The 19,733-nt window shown below is 28.8% G+C and overlaps 1 long non-coding RNA gene across 1 annotated transcript; it reads left to right on the top strand.

Annotated features, from left to right (window-relative positions):
* Positions 1 to 11,140: 11,140 nt before the first annotated feature.
* LOC119671100 lies at positions 11,141 to 11,903 on the top strand. Its single transcript, XR_005251764.1, has 2 exons — positions 11,141 to 11,627; positions 11,698 to 11,903. It is a non-coding gene; the product is annotated as an uncharacterized LOC119671100 (long non-coding RNA).
* Positions 11,904 to 19,733: the final 7,830 nt, after the last annotated feature.

Below are 19,733 nucleotides of genomic sequence, written 5' to 3'. Positions count from 1 at the left end.
TTTTTAAAGCAAGTAAATATAAATTAAAAAAAAATACCAAAGTTATATAATTTATACATTATTAGTAAACGTGCTTGGCCCTAGGTATTTGGTTGATAATGCTTATAGCCAAACTAGAATTAAACTATCATTCTTATTTTAAATACCGGCTTATAGCAAATTATTTCTATAAATACATTGCAAATAATTAATAATTTTATTATTAATACATATTTGTGAAAATGCCCGATGGCTTCATCAGCAATCTTTAAATGTTGCTTCTATGATGTTATAATTCTATAATCAAAACTGATAATAATATTTAATTTTAGATAATATTTTATAATATTTAATTTTCGCAACTTAAGTACCTTTCACAAAGTGTTACGGAGAGTTAATTGACTAAAAGAGGCGCGAAGAGGCATGACATGAGGTGCAAGAGATTATAGACCGTCAAAACCATTTCCAACTTGTTACTTATGAATTAAAAACAAACGAACGTATGAATGCAATTATAAGTTTTTTTGTTTATTTTTAAATTACAAATTAAACAAAATCTATTAAAAAAATTTTAGTAAATTGTTTTCTCCCCGGGCTATATAAGTCTTTAAGCAGGCGCTTGCTTAAAGGTTAAAGACTTTGGTTATATGACAACAATATTGAACGTCATAATAATTGATGATTAATTGGTTTTGTTGGCGGTAGTGCTTGTTCTTCTTTAGTAATATCTCATAAGCCTGTTTTGTAGCACACACCCGGAGTTGATATTTGGGCAATTTTTATTTCAAATCAACTTGTAGACATCGGATGTCGACTTAAGCGTATGCGCACCCACTTTTAAACTTAACTCAGAATATTTTTGTCCGACAAATTCTTGCTTTTATCAATGGGCTAGTTAATCCTCCTCCCAAAATTGGGAGAAATGTGTAATACGATTTCTAGCATATTGAACGGAATTATATCTTCTTCATTTACTTCTCCAAGCTGCGAGGTTCGTAGAGAAGATTATTCTCAAAGATTTACGCTTCTAATAGTCTCCAGATTCATTAGTTGTTAATAGCACCATTCTTTAAATGACTCATACTCGTAACGTTACAAAGTTGCTGGTACCATTGGTATCCACCTAAAAAAAGCTTACAGTATTTTTTGCTGTTGTTTATAACAACAGTCGCTATTCGTATAATATGCAAAGTAATTTCAAAATATATGTATATCGTATCACGTTTATGTTTTCAAAAGAATATAATTAAATTGGTAATATAATTAATTAATAATTATTCATCTCATTTATTAAAAAAATGGCCAGTAATTACTTGTTGTACTTAAAACTTGTTCAATGCAACCATGCGTAAGTTTAGAACACCTTGTATATTTCGTTAAATCTAATTTAAATATTAAATCAGGTACAGTCACCAAAGTTTCTGTACAATATATCTTATTTATATATGTATACATATTATTTAATACTAAATATGTTTAGCATATGTATAAATAACAGGTTTCTTTTGAAAGTACTTATTATATAATTATATTGTTTTGTTAATAATATTGCAACAATGTAAACATTTAAGTATTTTATAATAATAATTACTACATCATATGTTGATTGATTGATTTGAGTGGATATGAAATATTCTCTTTACCTTTTACGGTAGGTGAATAGAAATAGTTAGGTCTTATAGGTCAGTGTTTTATAAAATGTGACTATTAAGCCCATACGGATATCTACGTATCTTTCTTCTGTTATTGAGGTGCGGTGTATTTCGTATTGAGGTGCATATTTTCGATATTATATTTACTACTATTGAGTGGGTTAAAAAATTTGACTGTTTGGCCACATTAAGCTATTTTGTTCTCTACGTTTACTACTCTTAAAAAGATCTGTCCAGAGTGAGGTCCACATATATGAGAGTCTTGTGCCATTCTAAATTGTTCTTATTAACTTTTTTATATCTATGGTTAGTTGATTGGTTGCTGTATATGTTCAGGCATGTACTCCTACTATATTCTAGTGCAGGCCTTATGCCTCATTAGGAAAGAGAACAGTAGTAAGTAAGTATATGTTCAACACATAACCCCAGCTTTTCTTAAATACAGATTATATATTGTTTTATTGCAACATTTCATCGGTAGATAACACTAAGTCCATCCTGTTGAATTTATATTGTTTAACACATTACTTAGTTTCAGTGATAAACGGCTGGAGTAACTTCCAAGAAACTATTTCCTAAAAATCTGCAAATTCTGTTTATCAAAGCTGAGCATTCAGTAATAACTAATTGGATCTTTTAGATTTGTTAACAAGTTTGTTAACAAGTCAATAAGTTTGTTTTATACCCAATCTTAAATTGGAAGACTAGTTCCAATTTACACTAATCATAAATATGTAAACAGTGCAAATGACAAATGAAGCTAAGTATCCCACCTGAATATGTCCAGGAGAACTTAAAACACCACCATTACAAAGGCCTTCATCACAGCTATATAAACTGTCCTATGATCAGGTAACCAAGATAACAGTAATTTAAACAAGACGATTTAGACCACCAATTTCGTATACACCAATAATTATTATAGTTATTCAAATATTAACTAAGAGTAAAACTGCATCTATCATTAGACTATTCACTAAGCAATATCCAGAAAATTCTAAGTGATTTGAAGATCGATGTTTGACCATTTTGTTGTGGATATTTTTTTTGTGGAAAATTCTTATTAAAAGTATTAAAAAAGATGGGGCATTCTCTAAGGATATGTTTAGGTGTTTCTGTGTCTGCATTTGTCGGTTTCTAATGTTTTAAGAGCATTTTTATTAACTCACATTTAAAATTCAATTTGTTAAAATTTGATCGATATTTACTTTTTTTCCTAGAACATTTCGAGAAGAAGACCCGCTACAGTTCGGCTATATTTTCTATTTAGGAACCCGACGTTTTGCTCTATGTTTTCTTCAACAAATTTTGATTTAATGATGAAGGATTAGATAACATTAATTATTGTTTACCTATCAATGCAAAATTTATAATCATATAATCTTTTTTTTTATATGTGTTATTAGTTTATAAAATTCACTGTACATATCACACTATCAGTTCATATAATATGATAAAATGTAATACAAAAAATATAGCGTTATCAGAGTTCGGCTCAGACCACCCATTTTTTCTAGTCAATTTACGAACGAGATTTAAAAATCAATAATTTCGTGACAAGGTTTCCCCTAGTAAAAATAATCACTTTTGCTAAATATTTGAATTAAATTTTCTGATGTAAGTGCACTACCGGATTGCATTATATCGTTAATTAGTCTGATCGCAGTGTGCACATCTTTTAATTAGTTTATTATACAAAGAAAAAGTTAACTGCATTACAGTTTATGTAAATTTAGTGATCACAATTGATCATTAACTGAATTACAAACAAATTGAAATTCGTAAGAAAAGAAGATATTTTTAATTACCTGGAAATAATAATTTGCATACCGCAACCTGAATATATGCAATTAATTGACATTTAAAATTGGAAATTAATTCATTCTTGAAAACATTTCAGTTTCGTGAGCAAATTACTTAGGTTTAATCAAAATAACATTACTTTTCTTTTAGTATAGGAGTAAGGGACAGGAATTATAAAATATCTTGTATATAAATAAAAAGTTAATAGTTTTTGTGTGCATTATTTAAAAATTAGTAACAGACTAGACGCCAAAATTAATTTAAATAAATTAAAAACTTAGGAATAAAAATTCATTAATATTAATAAATACATTATATATTATTAGTAGTAATTGGTAAGTTGAGATGTAAAAATTAGAAAAAGTTAAGTCACAAAAAAACTAAGTTAAAAAAATCTTAATTTCGCCAATAACTTAATTTCATCTTCGTTTAATCGAAATTAAGTTGTTTTTTCCATACAAAATTCAGTTTTCACGTTAAATTGAAATTAAAGAAAATGGCCTTAATTTTGTTGAAACTGAAATTAAGGGATATTTCGAATGCGTAGGATACATTTTAAGCAAAAGATAAAGTTGAGACAACGAAAAAGTAACATTTTTTTTAAACAAATGTCAGTGACAGTTGATTTTAATAAAACCGGGAAAATATTTTGAAAGGAGTGCAAATTTTTAAATTTGAATATAGATAAAAAACTTTAACTGTTAATTATTTAATATAAAGTAAAAATAATAATTCACATGCCTGTAATCTATTAAAGCTAATAAAACTACTGAATGCTATCCTATAATAATCAATTTTTAAAATTTCCCAGATACAATGGGAGTGTTTGGAGCATGTAATTTTTAACATTCGATTTATAACCAAAAAATATGTGATTTGCTTAATTTGGTTCAGTATGAACACTTTCGAAATTAACTTAATTTTATTTTTATGAAATTAAGGAAATTTGACTGTCTGAACATAGTGTTATATTGTCAAAAATATTAACGAGTTATTAAAGCCTGTTTCGAAGACTAAATATTCTCTTCAGAAATGAATCTGGTGAAGTAACTTAAGTATTTGGAAATATTTGAAGTCATTGGTATATGTGAATAAATCCAATGGTAGCAATTTAAAAACATTGAGTAGAGTATACAGTATTAAAAATTTGAAAACGGTATGCGTAATTAGAATTCTAAAATACATTTTTTGAGATGTTTTCATAACGTCTAATTGGTTGACATCAATTGTCATCAATTACACTATGAAATTATGTATCTAATAAAAAAAATCTTTAAAACATTTATCTATATTATAATTGTTTATTTTCAATATGAAAATAATATTTTACATCTCCTAAAACAATATTTTACATCTCCTAAAAAAAATTTTTGATTTTTGGTACATCGTATAATTGTAGCTAGTAACACAAATATTCATCTAAAATAAGTGTACTGACTTATTATTAAAATAAACTTATTAATAAACAGTCACATTGTTAATAAAATATTTTCTAGTATTATATTATTATACTGCTCAAAATAAAAATCATATGGTTCAATTTGAATTTAGTGATATTATAAAACTTATATATTGTGTAAAGCAGCACTTAATAACTTTCTACCACTACTTTGATGGTATATATAATATATTCGCCATATCGCGTAAGGAAAGTTGACAGAAGTTTCTTTTGAAGTTTTAATATAACTTGAATCAGATTCAATAGACACTAGAAAACATGGCTTTTAACGCCGGCAAATAAAGTTTACGTAACTAGTCTAGTTGCAAATCTTATTTTTGCTTCTTACTAAAAAAAACTAGTCCATAGAGTTGTAGACCAGGAAACATACTTTTCGAATACAAGCATATGATAAAATAGTTTTTAAGAAATTAATCTAATATAATTCAATACTTTTTTTTTAGATTAGGTATAATAAAATTATTTACTGATATCTTTGGAAACTTTAACTATAATTTAAGCAATAGTAAAACAATATAAATCTTAAGCTTTACTTTGGTTTTACAAGACGAAACCTACAAGACGAAACCTTAAAATACTAATATAAATTTTATGTGTTAAAATTATTTATGAATAATTATTGTTTACCTTTAATTTATTAAAAACGCTTTAAAATATCTCATCTTCCGTATTCAAAGATCTTTCATATGTTAATTTTCAATTGTATTGAGTAACGTAAATGAACTTTATATGGGTGATTTGGTTTTGAAGACATCAAGGTTCATTTTTCAAGAGCGAAAAAAAAAAGAATTACCTTCCTCGGTCACTTAACTTTAAACTTCGAGTTTTCAAATTAATTTTTTTTTGATTATGTTGTAAACAGATAAAATTACATTGAATTTGAAATAATTTTCGACAACCTTATTGTTAAAAAACTCAATAAAGTTTAATATTATTCACGAGTACATAAAAGTTATATTTTAAACTTCAAGTAATTTTAAAGCATTAGTAGTTATTTTAATAGTCTATTAAATACTCTTTATTGTGAAAACAATGTGTTAACACTTTTATAGAATTTTATGGCATAGGGATGAAGACTATAATTTTTTTTTGACTTTGTATAAAATAAATGTTATAAAGTTCTTAACATTAGTCAGGATATGGTATCATATGAGACTTACGCCTCAAATAACAAAAAGTGTATAGTAAGTATATACCACATAGAATTTTCCAAAGATTATGGCTTTTTTTATAATGAAAAAAAATGTACTATGGAGGCAATATACTAGGAGTACTTCCCTCCTAAAAATTCCTAAAATATTTTTTTTTTCAAAGTTTTGCAGTTTACTTAATTAAGTGATTAAGTTAATTATTACTCTTTAGATTATATTGTCATTAATCAAAATCAGCTTGAAATATTTAGAACTTATTTTAAATTCATCGTGTTTGACAGACTTGAAACTTCTCTTACAAATGTACATATACGAATGATCTGCCTATAGGTGTAGATGCACTTTTCTAGAAGAAATACAGACATATGTTCTGACACTAGACCTAACAGTAAATACTCCTCAAAACCGTTCACACTAAGAACACTAGCTTTAAGCCATATGCTTCCCAAGAAACCCTTTCTGTTCAGGAAGGGTTTAAATCGAAGCTCATATATGGTGATATTGTTTCGGAACTTTTATCATGACTCTTTGAAACTAATTACTTATTTATTTTTTGTCTGTAATTGACCAAATACTAGTTACAAACTGTTATTTTTAGAAAGAAAACTTTTATCAACATTTATCCATTTTTAATCTATATCTATATACTATCCAAACTGCTTAAAGTTTCTGTGAAATGAATAAAAGCAAATAACTTGCTTTTTAAACAGAAGTGAATGCCATTGAAATAAACGCTCAAAAACACGATATTATATGCACGTCCATTGGAATATCTAAGTAGCTATAAAGTTCCGCCAATTCTAAAACATTAAATTCAATTTGGACCAAAGCTACAAGAATACCATTCCCAAGCTAGCTAGTAGGAATGAGGTATGATGCGATTATGTAAAATGTGTATATTTAGCTATATTGAATTCAATAGTAACGAAAAAATTAATCATTTTGTAGGAAGTCCGAACTTTGCTCGCAGGTCCTGCACTATTTTGAATAATATCCACGTGCCCCGTACTACTAAGTACTCAAAAATATCGAAAATAGACTGTTGGAAAAGTTCTAAGCTAATTTTAAATGCAAACTAAGCAACACGTTCTAGACAACAACTAAATGCTTGATAGATTTCATAATCAAAATAGATCTGAACTCAATATATAACTATATGAATAATATATAGTAATCAATATGTTATTAACTTCTTAATTGGTTATCATTTGTATAATTGCAGCATCTTAAAAATACAGAGTGGAACTATAGTGCTTATTATCTCATCTCATCTCTTGCCATTACTAAGAAATGAGACCAATTTTTTTATATGACTTTCATTAAACTGTATGAGAAAAGATATTGTTAGATTTGTAAAAAAGTTTACATTAAGTAAATATCAAAATTTTTACAAATATATAGGTACCTATAACGAACTCAAAAACCAAAATATCGTAATTAGAACATATGAAAATCTAGGCTGCCAATGGATGCCATAGTGCTTATAAATTTGATATATATATTTTATAATTTATATGTCTTATTCCCAATATTCCTTGTTCCTAATGCTATTAGTTAAATTATATTCCCAAGTAATATTTTAAGTGTTTCGTTGTCAATTTCGTGCCATAATTCGACCTTTTAATATTTTCAGATTAATTTCAATCTCAAGCAATATCAATTACTTTTTAATAATTAAATTCAAAATGTTACTAATATGCTGGCACAAATTTCATAAGTGTGGTCTCAGTAATTTTATCAACCATCAATAGCAGCAATTAGAATTTCACATTAAATCGAATTCGGTGAATAGCTTCCAATGTAGTCAAAGTGCTATTGAATCTATTAACCCTTTGCCTATATAATCGAATTTTCTTGATTACACAATAAAAATTTAAGATAGCACTGATTGAAATATTACAGAAATATTTTCATATTCTTTTAATTTTAATTTAATTTAAGCCAGTTTTCGAAACTCCCATTCCCGCCAGCAAACGTCTCTCTATAATTTTTATGGAAAAAAATAAAATATTGTCACATATATATTTACAGCATCGTAATTCACTACCCTAAGTAGCCCTCAAGTGGTGTTATTTATTTATTTATTTTTCCTTTATATTTTTGTTTCGGTGCACTGCCATTTAAATTCACACTTCATACCCGAAAGCCTGTATTCCGGTCAGTTACATTAAAGTTTCTGAATTACTGACGATTGGAAGCGATAAAGTATCTTTCACGTTTGTTTATTTCTTCCTCTTTTCTTCTTTTTTTTATTTTTTATTTTGTTGCTCTTTTGTGTGACGTAAACATGAAAGAAAATCAATGCAATCGCAGTCACTAAAAATGAAATACAACATTACAGCACTACAGCCACCAGCAGTACAACCACTTCTGTAATTACCGCTGACAAAGCTTCTTAAATTCTCTGGACGGACGGAATGGAACGACCCTTCCTTTTTGATAGTTGCTGTAAGCCATTGATGTGCTATGAATGCTCTTAGAATTTTGTTTACTTTCGGTTTGTTTAATTTTTATGAATTGTGAGCACCAAAAAGCTTAGATAATTTCTATATATGTTGATATACTTTCATATATATTCATACATAGATGATTATGTATAAATGAGTTTTAGAGAAGAAGGAAACAATTTTCAATGGTATATATAAGAAGGTTGGAAAAAATTTGCGGTCAATATATACAAACACTCAGCATAAAAAAGTTTTATCAACTTACTACGTATATATGGCAGTGATGACTTTATTATTATTTAATAAGAAGTGTTAAACACATGATATATGGTATAATTGGGGTGTTCACGATTAAGTACAAATTATTTAGAACACAAAAAAACACACTTTGCACATTTGTAGTAACTTGCCAAAATTAAAATAGATATTAAATATTAAATATAGATAAAAAATATTAATAAAATATTAATAATCATGAAAATTTAATTAAATTTAAATTAATAAAATTGTAATATAATTTAATTCAAATAATTGAAATTATAAAATATTTTATTATATAATGACTTAAAAAAAACTAAAACTAGTTACATAACTAATAGGAATATTAGTTTTAAATTTAAAATTTTTATTCCATAATTCCATAAAGTAAAATTTATTCAAACTTAAGGAAAACGATGGGGTAGCTTACCTTGTTACCATCTATTGAAACCTGAAATGTCTTCAATATATTTTTGTTTCTTTTTTCTTTATTCTAATGACTTATTTAGTGTTTGCCACGTAAATATTTTATGTCGATGTAAATAATGTGATATAGCGATATATCAGCGGTTTACTGTTTCAAAAATACGCATTGGGCTTAGACCACGCAAGTAGATTCGTTGATGTTAAGAGACTTTGTTAGTGGACATGTCACTACTACTGGCTTTTAAGGAAACTGGCAATGTCTTTGATGCTAATATTAATGACCTCAACCGCAGCCCATAAAGAGAATATACGTCTTCAGGTTAGGCCCGGGCCGTGTCATAGAGTAAATGAGTAACATTTTTTCATCGCCGATTGATGCTGAGTGACGACAATAGTAGTGAAATGAATTCCATAAGGTATACCTATTTTTGAGACAGTATCCTCATAGTAAAGCATTTGTATTGGACAGTGAGTATCTAGAAAAACTAATAAATTGTTTAATTCTCCTCTGATTGTACATAGAACATGGCATATGTACAAATTAGCATATGTGCAGTTATCATGGCTCTTTGAGTCACTACTCTGTAAGTACACCCAATTTAACTTCTTGAAATTAATAGTTTGAAAAGTTGTGTGTCACTTTTAATCAGCTCATCGGTTCTATACTTACTACGATTGTCTTCACGATATAGTATTCATTTCTGTTCAATCAATAACTGCACCATCTCAATAAAAAAAAGCAATAAAAACAATGTGCCGATACAAGCTTAGATGTTGATAGAACATCAGCAAGAGACATAAATACCGAGCAGTCGTCGCTAAAAATGTAAATATTCCTGAGTAATATGTCATTGGATGCTCTCCCGAAATTTTTGAAAATGCTCAAATAACTCTATTTTATAAAGTCAGACTAGTTTGAATATCTAATTATATAGTAGGATTTTGTTATATATACCGAATGTGTGTTAGATAATTTATTTTTTTATTTTAATGTTTTTTTCAGAACAGTTTGTCGTCGTGACATTTTGCTCTGTTAATATCAGAAACTCATTCCTCCATTATTCAGTTATAATTATATTTGATTTTGCTGTCATAGCTGCTACAATACTCAGTTCGAGTAGCATTTTTTTAGATCCACTCTATCTACTGCAGTTATAATATTTTTTACTGTATTGTGTATTCCGAGGATTACTGTGTCATAGGTAAATGTAGCTAATATAGTTTTTGCTATAAGATGTATACCTTTAATTTGGAGAAGATATAACAAAATGCCGAAAATGTTTCTTATTGTTACAGTCATCAGCAGTCATGGTGCTAGAAAGCAGGCGACCAGGTAAATTGGTTCTCAATAATCAATAATCACTGAGAGCTGGTACTTTTTAGTATTAATGAACTTGAAAGGTTCCTCAACTGTACGGGGTAGATCTAATCCTCCTCTCTACACATTATTATTATTATTATTGAGCGATGTGGCACTGCGTCTTGTCTACTGCGCCCCCTTATGGGTTTAAAGTAGGTCTTTAAGCCCTTTTGCGTCAATAAAAAGTATAGAACCTACTTTATAGAGTTTCTTCTCTACACAAGCAACAAAACAAGAATGTGACAATATTATGATGCAAAAGTGCTTATTGGACTCATGACACCATTTGAGCCAAGGAACTAATCAGCAGAATAGACCGAAGGCTTGGTGTGAAATACAAATTTTAATATGCTCGTTTATTTTTTCCACCCTAGAAGCTCTGGACTGTATATATGATTTCAATATGAGGCTGAATTCTTTTCGAAGTAAAGATTTCAATTTGTAAGTAAAACTACATGCCATACTTTACCAAAGGCCTTTGTAACAACGAGGCAAACACAACATAAAACATAATTAATACTTTTAAATTTTTTATATTGTTTACAACTTTTAGAACTCATATTATTGGCAATATAACAAGTGCTTTAAATAAATAAATTATTTTATTATATATGGTATAAGTTTTTCGACCAATTTTGATAGTTGAGGTAGTAGACGCATGAACAGGTATAAACATACAATGCAAGGATCTTTTCCAGTTTTAATGGAAGTTATGGGTTGATATATTTATCAATTGAAACGCTTAAATATAAATATCAGCGGGATTATTAATATTATAAACTTCAGTACATTCCATTACAGTAACAAAATCAAATTCTCGTAATTTCTTATCTTTAACTTGTTTGTTTTCATTCCCAAGTCCCCTCACTTCTTGTGGTTGATATGAAGAAATAAATTTAATAATTATTTATACAACAATAACCCTAAATCTAGTGTAATATTTTAGCTAACACGTAACATACCGTACAAAATTTTTCTATTCCAAAGGCAGCTGCTATCCTAGCTGGATTGTAAGAAATTGGTCCTTATACAAAAACAGGAAACATATGATCAATAACCATAATTAAAAAAAGGATAATAGAATTTAACAAGGTGCGTAACTTTATGAAAAAAATCGTAATTTTTTTTTTCAATTTTTCCCCCTCTATTTTTTTACACTTAGTAAAATCAAAGAATGTTGAAAATAAGACGAACGTGCCACGATCGTTAAGAAAAGGAAATAAAGTCTATGACACCTGGTTGCTTAAGTAAGGTAAAAATATATTGCGTTGTAAAAACAGGATTACAAGGCAATATGTGCCGTCAATGTGTAAATCATTAATTTTAAATTTAAATAAAAAAGTAATTGGTGAAAGCGGAGAACTCTAACTTGAAGTTTTTGTTAATAAAATATAAATATGAAACATACAATATTCAAAAGAATAATTTATGAAAAGAATCAAGCTGTTGGAATATATTGGATTCGAATGTTTGGATTGACACTACTTAAATAGCAACTCCCTAGAACTAACATAACTGAAGTTTCGAACAGCACGAATATTATTATTATATCATATTATATTTATTTTTTGAAGCTTTAGAAAATATAGTACACAGCCCGCTATAATAAATACCATAAGTAAGCATTATGAATTCAGATGATAGTTCAGAATAGCCTAAAAATCAATAGAGATATTTGTAATATATTTATGGTAAATAAAGAATAGGTTAATTATGTAATGGCAAGGTATTAAAACTTTGTATATGACATATACATATGTATATTGTTATTATTGTTATGCCTCATAATATATAGTATATATTAAATATTATAAATAGTAGTATTAAATAATACAAATCAAATAATATCATTAAACAATTTTTTAACAACATAGAGTCTTTTTACCCCAGTATGGCAGAGCTGAGAGTGCCATACTTAACTAATCAATTAGTTGAGTACACTTAGTGGTTCTCCTTCAATATGGCAAGGCTGAAGTTACAGACAAATTACTTGTCGACATATTCTTACCTGCATGACCACCTCAATAACATGGGTTTCCCAAATTGAAAAACATTCCGTCTCTGCCAGGCTTCCAGTGAGGTCTCTAGTTGCATTGTATGCCTGAACCAAAGCAAACAGATCTTGGAGTGTAATATTGAGCGAATGTCGCTTTGACATATTTAATACTATGTACTTGTTAAAATCAACTAAACAACATACTCTAGCCTTAATTTGGAAAGATAAATGTTTTCTATTCGGCTAGAACAAATTGTTACCACAAAAGAACGCCAATGGTCGTTATGCCACGCTAATTCTGTTTTAATCTATTCTGTTATATCGCTATTTTATGTTAGGGTAGGTTATTCCGCCGATCCCTAAGATTCCACTTACGCCTATTGGCTCCGTATATTGATGAAACTCAGGTTTTAAAACCACATAGAACCTTTGGTGATGTTTAGAATGCTGTTTAGTCGGAGGTCTTGTAATTGATCAAGATCCTCAAGAAAACAAAAAGAAAATCCTCAAAGACATAGTAGATAAGAAGCACTTTTATCGTCTTCCCCACAGCTGCGACAGGTATTATTGAAAGGGAGTTTCAATCTGCTAGCATGGTTCCCTAGTCTGCAAAGACCTGTAAGTAAACCCACCAAAAGACTGATATCTCTACGAGGTATCTCAATGTGCATACTGATACTTGCATATCGTTAAGTGTTTTCATCTTTTATTAACCATTTTATGTTACTTACAGATAAATTAAAATTTTTGAACTCTATTTGTACAGTTCAAAGGATAAAAATTGAGAAATTCACAAGCAATTAGTGTGAATTTTATTTAACCACAGTTCAGTTGTTATGAAAAGACCGACAGATAAATACGTAAAATAAGTGGGTTGAAAATTCAGAAAACTTATTTAAAATTAACCACCGTCATTAAAATAAACAAACGATTAATTTTCTGATAAATCAAACATGCACGCGTACATATTTAAACCAGACAAACCCAAATAATTTGTAAATTTGTTCAGTATATCATCACGAAAGTGTGTGCATTCTAGTGAATTATTTGTTAACGTAAAATACGAAATAATACAGTAAAATCTCTAGAAATATTATTTTTAACATATTATTCCATAATCATTCTTACATTTTTCATTGATTAAATGATGATTCAAATTTCATCACTGTATTTTATGACCGAGAAAGACTCAAAACGCTTTTCTGCAGCTCATTATTTTAGCTTCAGGACCAAAAAATGTCATATACCATAGATCCACGTTAGCCGAGAGAGTAATTGGTCGATCACATTCCTTACACAATGTTCGCTTTGCGCCATCGCAGAAGTATTAAAACCATAATCACAAAATCAAGAGATGTGAACACATCTATATAAAAATAAATTATGGAATATCTTTTGAGATAGTACTTAGTCGATCACATTCCTTCGTTTTGCGCCATCGCAGAAGAATGGAAAATATAATTGCAAAAACAGATGATGTAAACATACTGTTAAAAATTATGGAAAAATTATGAAGTTGTATTTTATATGCATTTATTAAATTATAAATTCCTGATACTTTCTACACAGTTTGAATATATTAAAAACATTTTTCATTTATTGACAACAATGTAATAAAGCGGACGGTTTGCAGTTTTCTCTCATATATCACTACCAGGATAAAAATTGTTAAATTCACAAACCTCTAAACCCCTAAGGGGTGATAATTATACAATATAGGTACATATATTTATGTGCTATCTTCATTATTATTGTACTATCATATATTGTATTATTTTGTTTAGTTTAACTTTTCTGGTTTTCACTGTATTCATTTGATACCCATAAGTACGGATAGAAGAAAAAATATAATAAATTCAACAACGCAATTACAATAAAAAGCATGAGAAAGAGTTGAAAATTCTTTAAATTGTGTAAATTCATATCAAAATCCAGAGAATTCTATTTCAATGCAACAAATTGGAAAACTTGAATGGAATACAGCTCGTTTGTTAAATCTTATCATCCCTCATATCTCTTTGTTTATAGTGAAAGGTGCGTTAAATGCCAGAATGGCAATCAACAACATTGGAGAGCGACGCGTTCCAATTTTTTAAGGGGTAAGTTTTTTACACTCATACCTCTTTAGTGTTCTTTGATTGTTTAAGTAGCGGCGGATACAGTAGCACGAGATGTTGTCACATAAAAGGCAATGTCTTAACTTATTAAAGGAACTAGTAGAATAATACAGCAGACGCCAAAAGAGTCCGTTTTACGGATTTGAATATGACATATAAAAGCAGGTATGAAGTCATATTACAGTGGTTGCACTGCGCTATCTGATGATAGGACGGGACGGAGAATTGCAATATTGGATTATATTGATTTTATTTAAGTATCTTTTTGGATTTAATTTATATGCAGGAATCCGTACAAAACAATATACCATGACAAAATACAAAAAATTACAAAAATTTTATATTTGGTTTTATTTTACGTTTGATTGGATGCACATTATTGATCGTGATGATATCGAATTTTATATTTTGTTGGTACGGCTTTAAGGGGTTGTTACGGACAGCAAAAAAAGAAAAAAAAATTAAAATTCGAATGCATCTAAATTTCTGACTATGTTTACAGTGTTCAACATCAGGCCAGTTCGTACACTCCTCACTTGGGGTGGTTTTCCCACCATACCACGGTGTAAAATTGCACCAAACTATATCATCCCTTAAATGTTTGGAATACGTGCAAATGTTGTTTTTTCATGGTTTATTTTAAAAATTCAAGTTCAATGATTTTGCATTCAAATAATATTATAATATATTATAACTGGAATATTTTTATTGGCAATGGATTATAACGTAAACTTATACATAGTATAAATTCAATTGACCTTATACAATATATTTCGGATATGTGATAGTCATCAATATTTTTATGGAATATATTGTGAAATATGCAGTTTGTTATCATAACAGATGTAAAAACATGGAAGTATAAAGGAAAGTTATATAAAATAATGGTTCATATTACTTTAAATTTCAAAAAATTTTTCCTTGACCTTAACCCTTGCCCCGCTATTTGACTATACTCATACATAAACTAGTAACATTTCTATCATTAAACAAAAATCGTTACAATATTTAATAAATTTTTTGGAATATTTTTCTTATACCGTGTTAAAAGCATTATGACGTTAAAATGACTATATTAAAAACAAAGAAGAATTAAATAATATCATCGACTCCTATTTTCAGGATCGAAAATTTTTTTCCGGTTAATATGTACACTAGTATACGAGAATATAACGCTTTTTCAATTATAGCAATTCTTCTAAAATTCAAATTTTTTATGATATTGGTTCCTTACGCTTTGGAATGTATCAAGCAAAGGACATCAGACAATACGATATAATATGATAATAAAGGACATGCGTTTCACTGGGAACGAAAGAGGGCAAATGTTGACTACTCCTCACAGTATACATACTTATTTGCTTAATTAAGTGGCCCTAACAACTAATCTTCAATAGATACTGGTTCGAATATGCTTAGGAGTAATTATCGCTACTTCGTCTTTATCAATAAACAAGATGTTTAGCGTATATCTTTTTTCTCCCACTGCAAAATCAAACATTATTTTTGCTAGAACATCGGTTTTTTTTTATAACTACTACATGATCAAGCTAACGACACCGATTGATGCCAACAATATCAATATCAAATATTGTTGCTGGTGCGGTAGTCCTCACATTCCCGCTGAGATTCAACTGACTTTTATAACGCAACAACTTGTGCTCTAAAGTTTTGAAAAATATTTCTTTACACTAGTTGCTTACTGAGCTCATAGTAGTACGTTTTGAAATTGTATTTCTTCATAAATCCTCTTGGTGAATTCTTTAACAACTCCAAAAATATACGTAATCACTGGTAATCAGATCATAATCTATAAGAGACCCTTTAGTTACCTGCTTATACTTCATTTTGTTCTTATTTAAACCATTCAAGGTTTTCCATCTTCATTATACTCAAAGTGCTTGAAACATGATATTCGATCGTTCATTATTTCTTTATTAATTTAAATAAATATTACACGTATTAAGGCATGTTTATATAAGTTAACACCCACGGCCTCTCAAATCCGGCCCTGCGCTTATTTTCATTAACGGCATAATTATGCGGTATTAATCCATCGCCTGATTACTAACAAACGTGATATCAACCAGTTTATTTGGTCCCGTTTGGGCTTTTTAGCTCTCAACTTTTTAAGCGAAGCTCGTTAACTTTTACTTTGGCTACTGACGAAGAAATACGTAATCGTTTAATATTTTTTATATAATAATTAACCTATATATAACCTTTAAATAATTGACGTAGTTCATTCTCATCATTCATTCTCTCTATTGGCTACACTCAGCTACACTTTATTTATATGTTTATTTCATAGAGTTGACTGCTAATTTCATTACACTGCTAAAATAAATACAGGCAACTATAATTTTAAAAAGTTCTTGAAATCTTCCTATATTGTACACAAATAAAAACAGATATGATCAATGTCGAGATAACCATTCTGCAAGATTCAATCTTTTCTCCAATGTACCTTATCGCAGCTATGAAAAAGTCGAAAAGTCACTTGATTCCAGATGGTTTTAAGTCCTTCGAGTTTCACGTTGTAACACCATCAGCAAAAAGGAATAAATTGTTTCTTAAGATTGTCGGTATAGCCTAATCTATTGCAGATAACTCATTTCAACTCGGAATCTATTATTACGGTGAGCAAATGATATTAATTGCATTTCAGGATCTAAGTTCTTTCAGATGCAGATGACCCAGTTAGACTTGAACCTTCTATAGAACCTTCTTCATCACTTTTTGTTCCTGTTTGTTACAAAGGAAGTTTGATATTGAATAATTTTTTTTACAAATCAACGGTCCTAACAATAGTTACGAGATCAATGGCGAAATGGCTTAAGTACACTCAAAGAAAAATTGTTTACTTGATTAACTTAAACAAAAAGCATATTTCGTAAGTAAAAACGATAATTGTGTGGAGCTAGACAGAGCTTGCCCCATTGCAAGTTTTGTAGACTATATGCTTTAATATCGCAAGAAAAGATATTTGTATGACTTCTATGTAGTTGCGTATTCTTACCTGGACGAAATTTTAAAGGTTGAATTTTAATTAAGACTATAATATCTTTAACTCAGAGAGTATCCTTATGCTCGCGGTAATCAAAATGTATTAAAACACTCAACGCTCACCCCAAATATATGAAGATTATGAAATCAGATAGGTTCTTGCTTATTAAGTAGGGTCGACATTCTTCCACTTCACCTACCTACCGATTTCTGATCTATTATTAATAGTTATTATTAATTTAAAAATATACCAGAAAATGGTAATAAATAATTTACATGAATATGTTACAATATCACAAATATTATAAAACCTATTCAAAATCACTTATAATTATGCACAAATGTTGTTAACTTAATCTTTGAATAATAATAAAAATAATTGAAAAAACTTGGTTTAATTCCCAAGCAAATACTGATAAAAATTTGTATTTCCATTGCAAATGAAGTAGAACTACAACTGTTTATTATTATATTTATATACCATGCAATTCCATTTGTAAGCACCCCCTTCTATGAGCGATAACAATTGATTTTCGATTTTGCAGCAATTTACCCCAGTTATCCGTATCTGCTGCTTTGAGGGTACTTAAAACCTATTATTTTATTTAAGCCATTGTGTACATTCTATGGCAATGCAGTGACAAACTCTATTATTGTGATGACTATAATAGCAGGATGCGTACGTATCTATGATGTTGTAATGTTACATTTGTAAATAGTGTAAAATTTATCATATCAAGTGAAACAGCTTACATATTTGTACCATTAATGATAGTAACATGCACTTTTTCCAATTGAACATTATTTTCAATTTTATTGGCACAACTCTCCCACTGTGATGGGATAATATATCATGCATTGTTTGCATCTTTGAATAGTTTTTCTTTTTTCTTAGTTCATAGGCGCACACACAACTGAGAAAAGCTTTGAGCACACGCGAAATGTATCTGAATCCAGTTCCGAATGCAGCTGCATAATTTGATGATTAATAGAATTTATTATTGAAAAGGTAAAATTTTATTTGGAAAAAATAATGAGAGTTATAAGATGTAATGGTTTTTTCCCTTAAATTAAAAAAAAAAAACATTTTAATTATATCTAGAAAAATCACTTCTAGTTTTCCAAAGTTCAATTAAAATTTTATATTTATTGGGAATGTCAACGTACTTTTTACGTCTACTTCCAATATCTGAATTTTAAGACACCCACAATTTTTCTAAAGAATTAAATGAAATCGAAATTACTTATTCAATCGAAAAGTAATTATATTATCCACTCATTGTATAATTGAAGTTTCATTAATAAGTGTACTTAATAGACTCAACAGATGGTTGAAAAAATCATTTAATTATTTCAAATTTACTATGAAAGAGAAAGAAGTAAACTTTGGCTTAACGCTTTACACAAAGTTATTCACAATTCATTAATTAAAAATTAAAAAATTTTTTTTGTATAATAGCAATTCATTGAAAGTTCCGCTAAACGAACGCTCTCATATATATATATTAATATTTCCATTTACTATAGCATGAACTGAAAAGGTGCCAGCAATACACCTAATAATTATAAAATAATTTTGTATTTTAAATAAAACAAACCAGAAAAAAAAACAAATTAATAAATAAATTAATTAATAAAAAAAATTGCAATTATTATGTAACAAAAACTTATTTCTTTAACATATTAAAAATTATATGTTATCGGTTTCGTTTTCTTTTTCTGTAGATTACAATTCTTACGAGCTTTTACTTTTTTTGAATTATTTTATTTTTTAATAACTCATCGAATAAGCCTTTATCGTGCACCTTCCCCTTCGCCGAAGGCATCCCTCATGGTTCTGTTTTAGTTCTGATTTAACAGCTATACACGTCAGACCTTCCTTCCTCACTCCCACTTCCCACTCCCAATCAAGCAATTGTGCTATGCCCATGAGTGTCTGATGTATATAAAATCCAATTTCGCACGCAGAATCTCTGACATTCTCACTAAATATCCGGCTAATCTAACCAGGTACTACACCACCTAGAAACTCAAACTCAAGCGAACAAGATGTCGACAATTACTCTGACGGGTAGACGG

Source organism: Teleopsis dalmanni, chromosome 1 (assembly GCF_002237135.1).
Source record: "Teleopsis dalmanni isolate 2A chromosome 1, ASM223713v2, whole genome shotgun sequence".
NCBI classification, from domain to species: Eukaryota; Metazoa; Arthropoda; class Insecta; order Diptera; family Diopsidae; genus Teleopsis; species Teleopsis dalmanni.
The sequence above is the reverse complement of the archived record's forward strand: the minus strand, read 5'-3'. Positions and strand labels throughout refer to the sequence as shown.